The 17,501-nt window shown below is 42.9% G+C and overlaps 1 long non-coding RNA gene across 1 annotated transcript; it reads right to left on the bottom strand.

The window, feature by feature from the left end:
- Positions 1 to 5,688: 5,688 nt before the first annotated feature.
- On the bottom strand, positions 5,689 to 11,079 carry LOC127000428 (uncharacterized). The gene is made up of 4 exons (XR_007754033.1): positions 8,992 to 11,079; positions 7,475 to 7,605; positions 7,097 to 7,328; positions 5,689 to 6,148 (listed from the first exon to the last, which is right to left on the bottom strand). It is a non-coding gene; the product is annotated as an uncharacterized LOC127000428 (long non-coding RNA).
- Positions 11,080 to 17,501: the final 6,422 nt, after the last annotated feature.

Here is a 17,501-nt window from a genome sequence, read left to right on the forward strand (position 1 = left end):
AGTTATTCATTCATTGCGGTTACGTAATATTCAGATGAAGGCCTTCGCTGATGTTACCGCAGCTTCCCAAGGACACACTACACAAACACTGCCCCGCTGGTCTAGACGGTGAACGAGCCCCACCGCCAGGCCACGCACAATCAAGAATTTTTGATAATGCGACTGATAGCATGACTAATATTGTCTGGCACAGGAAAAGTAGACGTAATGGTGAGGCAGCGTTGATAGGATAGGACTGCGAGGAATGATGTTTTCTTTGTAAATATGTATCTTTCTGTCCTAGCGTTTTTATATATCACCATATATGTAAAGATGCACGTATTCCTTTTTTGTAAATACTTTTTGCTTCTCACATTTACGGATGTTACAAAAACTATACAGAGCTCAATTTATGTTATTCTCCTGGGCTGAAATTCTCAAACATTTAGACGTACGCAATTTATACATATATGACAAGGCTTTCGTAGAGATATGTTAGGTATTCTCATGAGTAGCTTTATGAGCCTAGTGATAGTTGTACAAGCCTTCCGCACCATGAACGTGAAAACACTCGTGAGAACCTAAGTATTTTCCTTTTTCGGCCTCTGGAAATATTTGTTCGGAGAGCAGAAAGCGTGTGAGGATACAGACTCTGATAGCGGAATTTTCCCAAGGTAGAACGTGTGGGTGACGTGTCTGGGACCAGTTTTCCTTATCAGGTTGGATTTCCTTACCTCAAACTACGCATAACCATACCTAGTCTATTCAGCTATATGAACTATGTGATTATTTTAGGATCTCATCATCGGAACAAGTGAATATTTTAACTAGTTTCTCTTGTTATTACTTAAGTGTTACCGCTGGAATTAGTTACTATAGTGGAGAAATTAAAGTAGGATATTTTGCAAAACTTTGTCAGACTGGGTAGCTGCCTTATCAGTTGTGCATGATGCGATATAACATTGTACTATGGGGTTAGGACAGAGGATTGACCAATAATATTGTAGACGGCTCTGCACGGGACTCAGTCAAAGGGCGAAAGGATAAAGGGTGAAGACGTCGACCGGCGATGAGACAATTCGTCGCTCAGACACATACGCTTGACAAGGCTTTCGCTGGAGTCGTGGGCTTTTCCAGGGGTAGTTTTCCGACCCTGGTGGTAGTTTGGCAAGGCTTCTATACCTTAACACTCATGAGAAGGCATTTAACCTCTTTTTTTGGCCTTTAAAAATGATTGATGTGAGAGTTGGAAGCAGGGAGACAAAGGAAATGAGTGTTTACGCTTCGAACATGCGCTTACAGCTTATTCATCTGCATGCATGCGGTGAATCACGCCAGGGGCTTCCTCTAACGGTCTAACCTTTCCTACTTCGTTGCCGCTAGAGACAAATCTATTATTATTATTTTTCTTTACAGCAAAGGACAACAAAAAAGAGAGTTGGAAAAAAAAGCCCGCTAATCGCTGCTCATGTAAAAAGTAATGCACTTGCTAAACGTAAGGCTTTCTTAAAACAATTCAACACTAGGACACGTCAACTGTGGTAATGATGATGCGATATAGTTGCGCGTGGTCTCGGTGCTCATCTCCATCACATTGACCCTTCGTGCTGTATTGCTCCATTTGTACGTCCTCTGAAAGGTCTGATAAATCCATTGAGTTCTGCCGGATTCGCTTAATCGCGGATCATCCAAGAGGAGGATATGAAGCACAAGGCATTAACTTTTTTTATCTTATCGTAATGTCATGAATATCCATATTTTCCACTGATAAGGTTATCGTCGGTACTTTCAACACTTCACGGCATTAGTTGTGTGTGAGATTGATGCCAACACACGCCGACACGGAAGAGGAATGAGGAAAAGCTGGAGGAAGAGAAGGAGAGATCGAGAGGGAAATTGAAGAGGAGGAGGAGGAGGAAGAGGAATGAGGAAAAGGAAGAGAAAGAGGAAGAGGAGGAGGAAGAGGAGGAAAAAAGGAAAACGAAGAGGAGGAGGAGGAGGAGGGAATAGGAATGAGGAAGAGGAGGAGAGGGAAGAAGAAGGAGGAAAAGGAGGAAGAAAAGGAGAAAGAGGAAAAGGAATAGGAGTGAGGAAAAGGAGAAAGAGAAGGAGAAAGGGGAAAAGGAAGAGGAGGAGGAGGAGGAGGAGGAAAAATTGTGTAGCAGTAATCTATATGACGAAAACTGTTAAGAGAGACAGCTGCTGATGCTGATGATACGCGAAAAGACAACAGACAGACGTAGAAAAATATAATGACCATGACGTAAACTGTGGCTGTGTTTATTGAAGGTGACGGTGAACTTAAAATAATGACTGACTTACCGCGACGCACCTGTACTTGGAAGGTCTGGGGAGGAGTGGCCCACGAAATCGCTTGCTGCTGCTGCTAATCTCCAGGTGATAAGAGGGTGTGGGATTCATTACGTATTTATGGATAGACCTCGGTGTGTTATCCTCGTTAAGGTGTTTAAAGGGATACTTTACTAATTAGGGATCAATTAACTAAGCAATCATTCAGTCAGTTAATCCCAATCCTACACTTTACGTATGACAACAAAAACAAAAACGGATATCTTGAACTATAAGGGAAGTCTTCGTCCTTTACACTGAGTTATTCTATCGTTTACTTTTATCTTTATTATTTTTCTCAGCAATACAGTAAAACGAAGCCACGTAGACCTAACCTAACTTAACCTAACCTGCTCTCCTTTTAAACGTATCCTACTATAATGTAAATATGATAAAAGTTTCAAACCACATTATGAGTTGACGATATATACGGGCGAAGAGGCAGGGATTGATTCATATATTTTGTTTATACATATCTAGTTCCCTCATATTGAAAGTGAAGGTATGTTGAAGTTCTCTATTTAACTCAATGTCAGTCTTTTCTGTACTGTGTTTTCTAATTTATTTTCTTTATTCACAGGACTCTGGAAGGACTCATGGCTGGCAGAATGTCCAGCTGGATGACTTAATTGCTGGATGACAGGAAGGACTCATGGCTGGTAGAATGTCCAGCTGGATGACTTAATTGCTGGATGACTGGATGGGTTGATGACTGGGTATGACTAGGCTGGCTGAATGACGAGCGGGTTGGCTGCCTTTACCGTGTCGCTGCTATGTTGTGAGTCACGCATGGGTTTCTTTCCTGTTGAATCATCGTGTAGCGTTGCTGTATAGTGTCGAATAGTGCAAAAAACAATCATATACATAGAAATATTATTGTATTTGTTATATATTTAGGTACTGTCAGTTATCTTTTTTCTAACTCCACATGAAAAAGAAAACATAAGAAAACGCAAGGTGATCACAGGCCTTGTCATGTATTTTCGTCTCTTCAATGTAGTGTGTAGGGATTAAAGGTACAAGTGTAGGGGGAATGAGGCCGAAGTTGTCTTGATGTGAAGGCTTGCGTCTCGAACCATGACGATGTAACATTAATTGGGAGGCTGTCTTTGACGCACTCCACGAACAGTTGTCTTGAGATTATTGAATTGATTAATTGATGGTTTATTGTTGCAAAAGTATACAACAAAGGAGAAGGGAGGAGGAGCATGCCATCAGGTGGGGTTGAGTGGTTGAGTGTACAGGAGCTGCCTTGTATAGGCCAACCGGCCTCTTGCCGACTCCTTATGTTCTTACGTTCTTCTGTTCTTATCACATCCCCCAGGCAATATAGAATGGGATTTGCAATATAATACAAGAAACATGTGTACAATATTCATATCACTATGCAGTGGAGGAAAGGATAATATCCGGAATATGATAATAGAAAACAGGAAAAGAAAGGAAGAAAATGCATGAAACCAATAAGTCAATAGTAAGTGTGAAAGTAAAGTTTTATTAAGCTGTTGCTCCTTCTCACACTTTCATCACTATTATTGTTTTCACAGTTCCCTCCAGTGAATATTAAGCAGGAACAATGACGAGGGTAAAAGGCATATCGAATTCGTGACTCCTCCGTGGTGTAGTGGTTAGCATGCCTAGCTACGAATCCGCGCGGCCTGGTTCGAAGTCCGGATGTCATACCTGCCTTATGTCCCGGAGTAATGATTTCTTACCAACCACAGTTTCAAGGGTCAAAGAGACGGAGATGAGCACCGAGGCCATGCGTAGCTATAGCGTATGATTCAAACTTTACCTTTACTTCCATAATTTCTAGACAAATACTTGATTCTGGATGGCACAAATACCACTGCCACCACTACCGTCATTCATGGCTTATGACCGAGACCTTCAGAGTGAGATGTCCTTGACTAGGTAGCATAGAGGTGGCTTTTATATTTAAATTTGTTCCCTCCTTTCTTGGACTATGAGGAAACGCAAAAATATATGAAAGTCTTTTATTAATACAGTGCAGTTAAACAATAAGTAGAGTATCCATATATACATATATTATAGCTTACTCTTACTCCCTCACCCTTACCATTCTTCATTTGCATCCTCCTGTTACACCTCAGCTGTTGGGGTGTCTCTTTCACACAAGTGCCAAAATGTCCCCTTATACGAGGAGACAATTAAGGTGTGTCTCTTCTTACGGTGTGTTCTGCTAGGTATGAGTGTGTTCTTACCTGTTTGTGTTGTTACAGGGTAGAGTCAAGTTCATCATCTTTAGGGAGCTGTATCCCACCCAGTGATATCCGTCCACCCAGGCTGAAGAGCACCGAGGAGCAGGGAAGGCTCAGTTGAAGTTGAGTATTTAGATTGTTTGTTGCAACTAATTCAAGATTCATGTCACAGAGAACAAGGGCAATAGGAAATTATATCTATGATTTAAATCAATTTGATATGTAGAGAATTTTACTTGTTTTATGGACTAGTAATCAATCAAAAGGGGCATACACTGGAGGGCATGTTGCTTCACCCACCCTATGATGCCAAACCTGTGGGTTCCTCTGGGCAAGCATGCAACCCCCTTTCCCATCCTAAGCGCCTCACGGTAGGATCTATATCGACTTGCTCAAGTCATCAATTTTGTGGTCATCCCCTTGGCCTCCTCCACTAGAGATTGTCCCTTACAGAAACAGTCTGGTGAGTAGGATAAACTCCTGGGTAGCTTGTCACATGCTTGTGTAGCTGGAGTTGGCATTTGTGGACCATGCAAGTAATAGGGCCCAATCCAGTCTTGCAAAGTAATCACTGATTTGACAGTCATTCCAGTGATATTGCCTTCATAGTTCATGAACATCTAGCACAATACCCAGAAGGTGACTCTTGTCACCCACTTCTTGTCCTAAAGCTTGTGGCTAGAGCAAGCTGATGGCTCCTGCTGCATTCATGGAGTGAGGCAACATACTTCTCCCCTGTGTATGGCCCCCATTAACTTGAAATCTCATATTTTTGAATAATTTTCAAATTGTTAGATTACTTAATCTAAACCGAATTCAACTGGTGACCATACTGCTATAGTTGGTTATTATACCAGTTCCACACCTATTAATGCATACTTTTCTCCAATTCTAAAAGTTTCCTACTTTACCTGCACAGTTTTAATACAATGTCCCAGTGGTAATGTCTTAAGGACTTCTGGGATTGCGTTATTCTAGTTTAAAGGAAAATAATGCCATTCCAAAAGTTTTTGAAGATATTACGCTACGGAACTGTGTTGAATTGTTCAGGATTGGAAGGAAAAACTGCACTCAAAATACCTTGAAGAGGCTCCAGAGATAAACTGGAAACATCTTTCATTAAATCAAACAAGATGAGTGTCTGCATCAGATCTTTATTGAACAACCTTGCAGACATCAAGTATATATGTACATCACAATAATAATCCTGTCTTGGGTTGATGTACCAAAGGAGCGGATATATTCTTCTGTAGTGGCCCATATGATGCATAAAGACCCCCTCAACCACTACATGGGGGGGGTACCTCTGGCTGACTGGCTGAGGAGTGGTTTCCCATCTGGCTGGTTGCAGGTATAAACCACAACCAACCAGACCAGAAGCCCCCACTCTAAACAATCAGCAGAAGAGGTACTCCCTAGCTAACAGGGTCTTGAGGCCCCCATATCAGGCATGTCATTACACTTCATTATGGCTGTTGCTCCCGTCAGGTGCTGACATTCTCCACAAGTCATCTGCGTGTCCGAATGATGACGCCCTGCGCACAGTGATGGGATGGTGGGACACTCCAGCTCCTGCTTGGTCAAACTTTAGTAGCAGTCTGTTGAAAAGATGGGAAGGTGTTACTAAACTCTGAAAACACTAATCTTTAGACATAATTATTGTACGGTGCAATACACAAACAATGCCTTTCCAGTATATATACTCTCAACCTCAGAATGATATTATTGAACTCAGTCCTTCTCCAGCAAATCCTCTAATTGCATCTCTCCATCTGATCTCTGTCCGAGCTGCAACTGTTACTTCGGTTGTCCATTTATTTTCAGTTCTGTGCATGATATGAGCTACCCAAGTCTAGTTCTTGTTGTTGTCACTGAAGTATCTTTAACTTGAAAGTTAATCTCTTCTCTGATCCATGATGTTTGCTTTCTCTCTCCATGTTATACGCAGCATTTTCTCCTCCCTTTCTCTTTGTGCTTCTTAACCATGTAAATCTTTTTGAGTCTGAAAAGTACACAAAGAGGAATAAAGAGAAAAATACTGAGTATAAAGTGGAGGAACAAGAAGTAAGCATCATGCATTAGGGAGCAGACAAAGAGTATAGATATTCTAATGACAATAAGAATAAGAAATATAATTAAGCAGAGAACTGGCAACAAATGGACAATCAGAATGGCGACCCAGGAATAATGTAAATTGAGGAGCAGGTAAAGAGGGAGAATTAAGATCTTAGTATTTACTGGAGCAGGATAGAGTTCACTAACATTATACTGTGTGTTGTAGAATTTTGAAGAAGACCTTTGTTCTCCATTGGACTAGTAATAGCTGAAGATGAAAATAAAGCAACAGTGGTGACAGTTATTACTTGAGTCATACCCTGAGTAAATACCGGAAGTGCTACAGGGGCCCCTGCACATGATTCATGTGAGGGAGTCCCCTACATACATCACCCAAATTTCCCTTCACCATGCCTCCACACAACCACGATGTGTCACAAAACACACAAAAAATTAATCCAGATCAGGAAAGGGTTTGCCGGGGATCAAACCTGTGACCAGTGAGATGAGAGAGCCACTCCTTAATCAGTTGGCCAAAGAGGTACCCCCCTCACAGAGCGAGTTATAGGAAGCTCGCCCATCAGGCGGGCCATGGCACTACGTACAGGTGCATCCCTTCCAGTAATTACTTTGGGTAGGACTGCTGCCGAGTAAGTAACAATGCTGCCAATTGGCTGTTGGAGGGCGGGGGAGCGTCATGTCTCCATCAGCCAGCACACCAGCCTGGGTTCAGAGAAAATTAATACTTCTTGACTTAAGTTAATTGTTAAAAAGACAGGTAAATTTTATAGTTAATTGTTAAAAAGACAGGCAAATTTTATTGACACCTTTGGAGTGAGCAGTGATTCAAAAACACTTTCAAAATTCACCATTATTATTTTTTGTGCTACCTGTTGCCATTGTTGATCTGCTGACGTGGGCATGTGGAGGGTCAAAGGTCAGTCCGTGTTTGATGAAGACTCCAAACCAAGACCAAGGAGTGGGTGTCCCTCGGGAAGATCTGCAATGGAGGATGAGAAATGAATATGATATTTATGACTGACTGATGAAGTGGTCAACTGTACTAAAAATTAATAAAACAGAGGAAAAAGTGATGTTGAGGATTTTGTCTTCTTCCTAGGTACTTTATACAGTACTGAAACAACACATTCAATATATGATTATTTACTGTTGGGTACACCTGTAACTTTTAACAAAAGAAAAAACTATAAAAATATTACACACATACAAGTAACTCATGGGGATTATGTCTTATCTTGTTGGGATTATGTATGTTATCTTGTTGGGATTACACTTTGCCCATTTTTAAAGGGAAAGGAGATGCTTTGAAATGTGGTAACTATAGGGGGATAAGGCTATTGGAGCACGGCATGAAGGTATATGAAAAAGTCCTGGAGAAGAGGCTGAGAAAGATAATAAGAATCAATAAATGTCAGTTTGGCTTTTGCCCTGGGAGATCAACAATTGAAGCAATATATACTATGAGAGGGCTTCAGGAAAGGTTTATGGAGAAGAGGAGGAGATTGTATCATGTTATTGTTGATCTAGAGAAGGCATTTGACTGAGTACCAAGGGAAATTATAAGATGGGCATTGAGAAGGCAAAGAGTACCGGAAAGATCAGTTGAATCGGTGATGGGACTACATGAAGGTACAAAATCAAGAATGAAAACAGTGGTGGGAACATCAGACAAGTTCAAAATTGGAGTGTAGGTTCACCAGGGATCTGCCCTTAGCCCGCTCTTGTTTATAACATTAATGGAGGAGGCAACAAAGGAGGCAAGAGGAGAGGCACCATGGGAGCTGCTGTATGCAGATGACTTGGTAGTAAATGCAGAGACAGCAGAAGAAGTGAAAGAAAAGTTTGATAAATGGAAGGAAGGAATGGAGGAGAGAGGTTTGAAAATTAATATGGAAAAAACAAAGTACAGGTGACTGGAAAAAAAAGCAAAAGATTAAATCAGGAAAATATCCATGTGGATGCTGTGGAAAGGGAGTTGGTGTAAATTCAGTCTTGTGCACACGTTGCAGGCAGTGGTGCCACCTTAGATGCTCAGGCCTCAGAAATGTAAGAGGAGTGCAGAATTTTACATGCCCAGCTTGTGTAAGGAGACAGCAAGGACAAGAAACTGAGAGGGATGAACTAGAGGTGAATGGAGGAAAGCTGGATGAGGTAGAACATTTGTGAGGCGAGAGTGGAGAGGACAGTGAGAGCGAGAGTGGTGGCAGCGTGGTTAAAGTGGAGGGAGGTGACTAGTCTGCTTGTGAATCGTAGCATCCCTCTAAAGAGCAGAGAAGGGTGTACCAAGCATGTAGGCCTACTATTAGATCAGTAATGTTGTATGGAGCAGAAACATGGGCTCTAACTACAAAATTGATGGACATACCGAGAGCAAGTGATCGCAGAATACCGAGGTATATGGCGGGGATCAAGTGGCAAGATAGGGTGTCCAGTGCAGATGTAGCTGACAGATGTGGAGAAGAGGACCTGGAAACAGTGCTTAGAAGGGAAAGACTCCAGTGGTTTGGACATGTGAAGAGAGCAGGGGAGGATACAGTGCTGGGAGCTTTGGAGATTTTGGGAAGGAAGGAGACCAGTTGGTAGACCAAGGAAGACGTTGAGAAGGTGTATACAGGAGGACTTGGCATTGATGGGATTGGATGGGCATCGGGCAGAAGGCAGAGTAGAATAGAACAGAGCTATAAAGCATCCAACCGCTCAGGAAGAGTGAAAACGGACGTTAAACAAAATGATGATATTGTTTGTGAAAAGCACAAAAGTATATCAGAAAAGTAGCTGTGGAAACTAAAGTTTATCTGGGCTTCCCAAGACCAATACAATTCAAACTAGCCTACTTGTCACTACTACACTGATTCTGCTGCCAAAGGAAGATAAACAAAACCTAACTGCCTGACTTTCCTAACCTATGAGTAATCAATCAATACAATAAGATTTCCAACTGACTGCCACTTAACATTTATCACCATTAAGTAAGTAACAAACCAGAATAGTCTCCTCTGGTGACTTTTGGGAGTCAGTGGTCCTTGTGAACCCTCTACCCCTAGGATCTGCCCCTGTTAAAAGCCTATTTCGTAAGATGTTCAGTTTACAGATCTACAGGTCACATACTTAAGTTTACCATGACATTTCTGTTTTCTTCGGTTCCCGGTGAGAAGAACGTGGCGATTATTCACTTTAACACAGACTTAGAGAAAGGTTATGGTATGCGCCGAGGCCCAAGGGTGTTCGCTTTGTCGATTACGGGGGCCGTAAAGTAATGTAAACAGGGCTGGCCGTGTCCGTAGAATTTCCCTCGTCACTACCCAGGTATCGCTGCGCACGCAAAACCATTGTCTTAGGCATTGTAACGTTGGTGGTGTTCTGGTGGAAATACTGCTTCTTCCGACTTCTGACCAGTCTACTGGTTGTAAATCTGGCAGGAGATTTCCCGAGAACTTGTTGAAATAAAATTCAACACTGTGCAGTACGCAGACTTCAGGAAGCTTCTGTTAACTGCGCCGCGAACTGTAATGTTGTTTTGTTACTAAATTAAAACATTTGGAGGATGAATGCCTGTACTTTACTACAACTAGTAATTATATATCTATTATAACTATTCATTGTTACATGATTTAAGTTAATATTTTTCTGGTTGTTTCCTTTACTGTACCTATAGAGCTTTATTCTCCATCACAATATCAGTTCCAATCTTATTTCAAGTCTTACACTGACAACCCAATTTTTAACCTCTCCAGTACTATAGAGAGGCTGTGTGCTTCCTGCCTTTTAGCACTTAGTTATCCATTCATCAAGAGGTGACGCCCTATACTAGAGAGCATGCACACCACCTCCTCCAGTCACCCCACAAGGCCACTCGGGCAAGCATCGTGTGCCTTGCCCAACACAGGCTTGTTTGTCGGACTCGGGAGACGCCGCCCTGCTAAAACTGCCTCACTCTATCAGCTTCTAAGATTAAATGTACATCAATATGCATGGCTCTCCATTAATATGTATGAAGCCATTATCACGGCGGTTCGACCTGCATCCTCCCTCCCTTCGACCCCTAAGACGTAAAGGGGAACACGGAGCAAGGCAAAATCAAGGTGTCACGCAGGCAGTCAGTATCAGCTGGTCATTGCTAGTTTACATGAGCTATTGTAATGCGTTATGTGAGCCATTAAAAAACATTAACAATCCATAAACCCAAAGTAATGGCCACGATAATGTGTTTGGTATGATTACATGAACTTATAGCAAAGAAGTTTATTCAGCCCAGTACTGAATGAGTCGATCGGGCTCTTAACATGAAAACACTCGCCTCGATCCATACACACTAAATAACACACTAAATTAGGGTCGTGGTGGGCAGAGACAGATACATACAAACATTTTTAAAACCGAGTTCTTCTTCCTCGAGGTAACACAGCTAGGTACGCTTCATCTATCATTTTTCTTCGCAAATTCATAACTCAACCGAAAACGCTATCAGTACCGTTGACGCTACAAATAATTAAAGACGAGAAGACGCGTGGATGTTGCAGCTTCGTGGCCTGACTGGCGGGAAGGATTATAGGAGGGAAAAGTCAACCTTCCCAGACTTCAGAGTGGATTTTCGGGCATCAAAGGTGAAGGAGGAAGGAGGAGGAGGAGGAAGGGAGGAGGAGGAGGAAGGGAGGAGGAGGAGGAGGAGGAGGAAGGGAGGAGGAGGAGACGTGGCGGGAGGAGAGCTGACAGGCTTTGATGTGTGGCAGGGCCTTGAGAGGGTCGGGCTGGGAGGCTCCTCAATGGTGGGTTCCCGGCGGGGGGGTGTTGGTGATAAGCGTGTCAGGCGGAGGCAGAAAAGGCGGGGCTGGAAAAAAGATGGGAAAGGGAGGAAAAGGTGAATGAACGGGGGTAAGGAAAGGAAGGGTTTGGTACATTGGATAAGGAAGGGTGGATAAACGGAAACAAATGAAGGAAAGAGCAGAAAAGGGGAGGCGGAAAAGGCGGGGCTGGAAAAAGATGGGAAAGGGAGGAAAAGGTGAATGAACGGAGGTAAGGAAAGGAAGGGTGTAGACAGTGGAAAGGGAAGGGTGGAGAAACGTAAACAAATGAAAGAGAGAGCAGGAAAGGGGATAAATTTGGAGGATAGAGGAAGGCGGAAGGAGGGGCTGGAAAAAAAGGTGGGAAAGGTGAATGAACGAGGGTAACGAAAAGAAGGGTGGAGACACAGTGGAGAAGGAAACAAGGGTGACTAAACGAAGAAAAATAAAGGGAAGAGTGGATACTAGGAAACATTTGGAGGCTAGCAAAAATGAAGAGTTAGGAAGACTTTAAAAAAATATATGAAAGGGATGTAAAACTATTGATGATAAAGGTAAAAAGACGAAACTTTTGGATAAATAGGGAAATGCAAGTATAACGCAACTTGGGTTAGAAAAATGGGAAGAAAGAGGAGTCAGAAAAAAATAGAATGAAAACGAAACTATGTAAAAAAATTATAAGATTTGGCATTGTGAGAAAAATGGACTTGTGAAAAAGAAAAGAGGAAAATAGGGGAATAGAAAAATAACATACTAGGGAAAAAGAAAAAAAAGATAGACAAGGAAATAAAAGCCGACAGGTAAAGAAAAATAAAATAAAAAAAGAATAAAGATGGACAGGGGGAAGGTAGAACATACTGAAGAAAAAAAAACATCAGGAAATGACTCGAAAAAATAATTGACGCATGGAACCAAAGAAAATGAAGAAAGATGAACAAGACGAAAAAAAATAATGATGGAAGGAGGAGAAAAATAAGTGAAGTAAAAGAAAATGACGGAGGGCCGAAGAAAACGTGACATATTTAGAAATGAAAGTGAAGAGAAGGAAGGAGCGAGGCGAGGAGGAGGAGGAGGAGGCGGAGGAGGAGGAGAAATGTGGAAAGAAATGAAAATAGAAAAAAATAGAGAGATAAATATTAGAGAGAGAGAGAGAGAGAGAGAGAGAGAGAGAGAGAGAGAGAGAGAGAGAGAGAGAGAGAGAGAGAGAGAGAGAGAGAGAGAGAGAGAGAGAGAGAGAGAGAGAAAATCTATCTATCCATCTATCTATCTATATACTAATTCTTATGTATATTCCACTAACCTACCAGCCTGTCTTTCTATCTAACCCATTTCCCTTTTCATCTCTTTATACCTTACTTTTATTTTTTGCCATGCCCATAATTTCATCCTATTTTGCATTCTCTTCCACTTTACGATCTATTTTTTCTATCCACACAAACTATATCAAACAGTCATATCCAGCTTCATTTTATCCATCCATCAACACCTTATCCATTACGTCACTGTTCGCCTCTGCATTTCCTCCTCCTATTTATTCTCCTCGTCCTCCTTTTCCTCCATCCCACACCACTTTTCTCTCGCCCTCAACTCAATCAACCTTTTCAACCTCTCCCTCCTCGACCTCGTGAAAAGACAGGCCCTCCACTCTCTCTCTCTCTCTCTCTCTCTCTCTCTCTCTCTCTCTCTCTCTCTCTCTGTCTCTGTCTCTGTCTCATACCTTAATACCTATGCCCTCCCAGCCTTCCTTCCTTTCCCTTCTCTTTCCCACAGCTCCTCCCTTTTTAACCCATCTCCTTTTTTTTTCTCTTCTTCCTCCTCCTCCCCTCTCTAACTATACCTTTGACACTTCTCTCCCATACTTCCTTATATTCCTCTTTTTCCACTTTTCTTCCCATTCTTCAGTCCCTCCTCCTTTTTCTCTTTCTCCTCTTCCTCACCTTTATCCCTTCTCCTCTGCCAACCCTCCCCTATTTCTTCCCTCCTCTTCCCCTTACAATCATCCTCCCCCATCACCCTTGCCACCATCCCCCCCCCTTTTCGTCACTATATGTTCTAAACTTCAATAAAACTCTAAACCGTTAGATGTTTTGATGCATGACTCGCGCCGGCCGACGACGAGACCCGACCAACGTGTATGGATTCCCTCGCCTTTTATTGAATATATTTTTGTTGTCAGGTGCCGGGTCGCTGCCTGTTCCGAGGAGGAGGCGGGATGGGGAGGGGTGGATGAAGAGGAGGGAAAGGGAAGGTGAAGGGGTAAAGGGGAGAAGGACGAGGAGACGAAGGGAAGGGGTAAGAGGGAGGTAAAAGGGTGGAGGAATGGAGGGGTACAGAGAAGGGGAAAGATAGGGGGAGAGAAAGGGATGGAAGGGGGGAGATGAAATAGAGGGAAAGAGGGGTGGGTGGGTTGAGGGGAGGGGAAAGATAGGGAGAGAGAGGAGGGGTGGAGGGGCGGTGAATAAAGGGAAGGAAAGGAGTGGGAGGGCCGTAAGGGGAGGAAAGAAGGAAGGGAGGAAGGGGAGGAGAGAAAGAAGGGGAGGGAGTGGAGGAAAAGAAAACCTGATTATATTTAGTTTTTGCTCTATTATCTTATCCTCTCTCTCTCTCTCTCTCTCTCTCTCTCTCTCTCTCGTTTCCCTCAACTTTCCTTCTCCAAGCTAGGTTTCCTCCTGCCTGCCTCTCTCGTCTCTTCCTTTTCTTCCTCCTCCTCTCCCTAACTCTTCTTTCCTTCCCTCCCTCGCTCGACCTCAGCACTCACTCAGCCAAATTGGGAAGGTCAGGGGGTCGCCGCTCCCTACCCCCCTGACATCTCTCTCTCTCTCTCTCTCTCTCTCTCTCTCTCTCTCTCTCTCTCTCTCTCTCTCTCTCTCTCTCTCTCTCTCTCTCTCTCTCTCTCTCTCTCTCTTATTTATCAGCCGTTCATGTATGCTTACGTATGTATACATGTATGTATGTTATGTACGTATGTATATGTTGCGGAGAGTGCCCGCATGATGGCAGCACCAGCAATACAGCGTTGCCAGACGTGCGACAATCACTTCAAAATACGAGAATCAGATCAGTTTTAAGAACGTCAATTTATCCATAACACTCGCAAAATACATCAATAATTACCGTTTTTAACAATAACTACAATTGGAAAGCGTCATATGTGTGGTTGAGATGTTTGGATCAGAAACCGGAAAATATTACAGCTGGGTACGACAATTTGGTAACGGACTGCTGCAGGCGCAGAGATGTAAAAAAAAAAAAAAAAAAAAAAAAAAGAGAGATCACAAGGGTCCGAGTGCTCTCCGTTCGGCCGGGGAAATCGCGTTGTTAGTGCTGGGCAAACTTCACGCCAACTGTACCAGCCTACCATAGTGCCTGCTGTCCTGCCTAACACCACCAGCCCAGCCAGCAACTCCCTGCAGGCCGAAAGACATTTCTTCCTTCATGGCTTTCTTGTTTTTTCTTTTCATATTTTTTTTTCCAATTCTCTTTTTCATTTACTGATGTAACGATAAAAACGCATAATACGAGGAAAAAAGTGACTTGCATTCTGTTACGAACTAGACAACCACTCAACGATCGTTCGACAACACGCTTAACTACTGGATGGTCGTTTACGCTGCCGTCGATAATTCACTGGATACTTTCGCTTATAAACTCGTGGGATGTGTTTTCCGGGTGTTTTTTCATACTTCTGTTATACTATTTAACTCAACACCCCCACTCATACAGACAAATCCCCCCTCCCCACACACAGTAACTGCCTCCTTTACCGCACAAAAAGTAATTAGTAGGCAAATTAGTCTAACAATCTTATAATAATCTGCATAAAGAGTAGCTAAATTCCTCACCCTGTCTTTGTTTGACGTTTTTTCCGGGCATTTTTGTTTCTGGTTCCGTTATGCCATTGAGCACCCCTACTCCACCCATACAGTCACGGCCTTTCCCCTCCACCCCCCCACACAACTGCCTCCTTCACCACACGATAACAAACAAGAAAAATATCTAACAAGCTTGTAATAATAATCTGTGTAAAGAATAATTAAGCTGCTTAATTTACCGCAAGAAATGGAAGCAATTATCTAACTAGCATATGATGGTCAGTGGACAATTAATGATTAAACTAAATGGCTACCGAAATAAACCCTTTAACTTATAATAACAGTAAAAATAGTTAAATGGAAATAGAGATAAACGAAAGATACAAAAATCTGATAACTAGGGTGAAGGAGGCACTTATCCCCCACTCCTCCCCCATGAAAAATCACGTCAGGCTACATTGGCGGCTACGAAACCTCAGACAAGGAACAAGAACTCAATTTTCACTTACTTGCCATCACTTTACCGTCGTCTCCTGTATCAGCGGACGATGTAACCGAAGACGCAGCAACCTATGCCAACCAATACCGTTAGCTCGTGGCCCCCTCCCTCTCCTCGTCTTCTTCCTTCTTTCTTTCCTCCTCGTCCTTGTCCGCTTCCCTTTCCTCCTCGTCCTTGTCCTCCTCCCTTTCCTCCTCGTCCTTGTCCTCCTCTCCTCCTCGTCCTCGTCCTTTTCCTCCTCGTCCTCCTCCCTTTCCTCCTCCTCCACGTCCTCCTTCCGACTCTCGTGTAGAGCTGCCGAGAGGACGCGTCTCAGGGGTATTGACTCGTTGCTTCGAATTCCGGTGTCGAAGCTTTCTCTGTTTCACTTGCGATTCGGTGTTTTGTTACGTTATAGCTTGGAAAGGCTTGCACACGACGTAGTCCTTCTTAAAGAGTCGTATATTGCGTTTTGGTTGATGGGGAATTCACGGATTGGCCTAAATATCTGGAAATGAAAATAAAATCGCAAAGAGGAAGATGAGTAACAACAACTTCAGTCAAACAAAGCAACAAGAACTACCAATTAAATGAGAATGAGAATAATGATACAGTACGCAAAGTAACCGAAAATTGAGTTAAAAGTTGTAGGCTTTTAAAGAACAGCAACGATAACAGTCTGATGCGTCTGTGAAAATGAAAATAACACCACGAAGAAGAGGAAGAATAAGAACAAACAAAAACAACAAAACAACTACCAAATAAGAAAACAACAACAACCTTCTTTCTAGTGCGTCTGAAAATACAAATAAAATAACATCATGAAGAAGAGGAGGAAGAAGAGGAACAACAACAACAACCAAACAAAAAGAACAATAACTACTACCAAACAACCAAAACAAAAACAATAGCCATCTCAAAACAACTTTACAATGAAGAAACAAAGAACGAGACGAGACTAATCCCCCCTTCCTTCCTTCCCCTTCTTCCTCTCCCGTCACCCCCATTACCCCTCTCCCCCCCCCTACATCCCCTTCCCTACCCTCCCACCTCCTGTCCCCTTCTTTCCCCTGTCCATCCGTCTCGTCTCTGGTCAGTAAAAATCAAGTGCAAGTCAGCGCCATCTTCCGGAAAATATTAAAATCTTGCCGTCATAATGAAGGGCAGAGCAGGAGGCGAAGGGTTGAAGGGCAGCTTGATGGGGCGTCACTCAAATGATGGTCCAACCTTCCTCCCCCTCATCTCCCCTTCTCTCTCTCTCTCTCTCTCTCTCTCTCTCTCTCTCTCTCTCTCTCTCTCTCTCTCTCTCTCTCTCTCTCTCTCTCTCTCTCTCTCTCTCTCTCTCTCTCTCTCTCTCTTTTTTGTCCGTCTTCTTCCTCTTCCTTCCATTCTCTTTCTCTCTTCTTTCTCTCGCTTCCCTTCTCTCCCTCTCCTAGCTTTTTCTCTTCTCTCCTCTTCCCTTTTCTACGTATTCCCTCTCCCTTTAGGCTTTTTTCTTCTCCTCTTCCCCTTTCTTTCTGTTATCCCTTTTCTCTCATCCTTCTAAATTCTCCCTCTCCCTTGTATCCTCTCCTTCTCTTCCCTCTCCCTCTCCTTGCTTTTTTTTATTTTCTCCCTTTTCTCTTCCTTCTTTACTCTTTCCTTGCTAATCTTTTTCTCCCTCTCTCTTTCCATTCTCTTCTTCCTTTAAATCACTTTCCTATTTTCTCTTCCTTCTCCCCCTCCTAGATTCCTTTTTCTTTCTTCCTTCTCCTTTCTCTCGCTGTCTCTCTCCCCTTCTCCCTCCAAATCACTTTTCTATTTC

The sequence above is a fragment of the Eriocheir sinensis genome, chromosome 18 (genome assembly GCF_024679095.1).
Source record: "Eriocheir sinensis breed Jianghai 21 chromosome 18, ASM2467909v1, whole genome shotgun sequence".
Taxonomy (NCBI): domain Eukaryota; kingdom Metazoa; phylum Arthropoda; class Malacostraca; order Decapoda; family Varunidae; genus Eriocheir; species Eriocheir sinensis.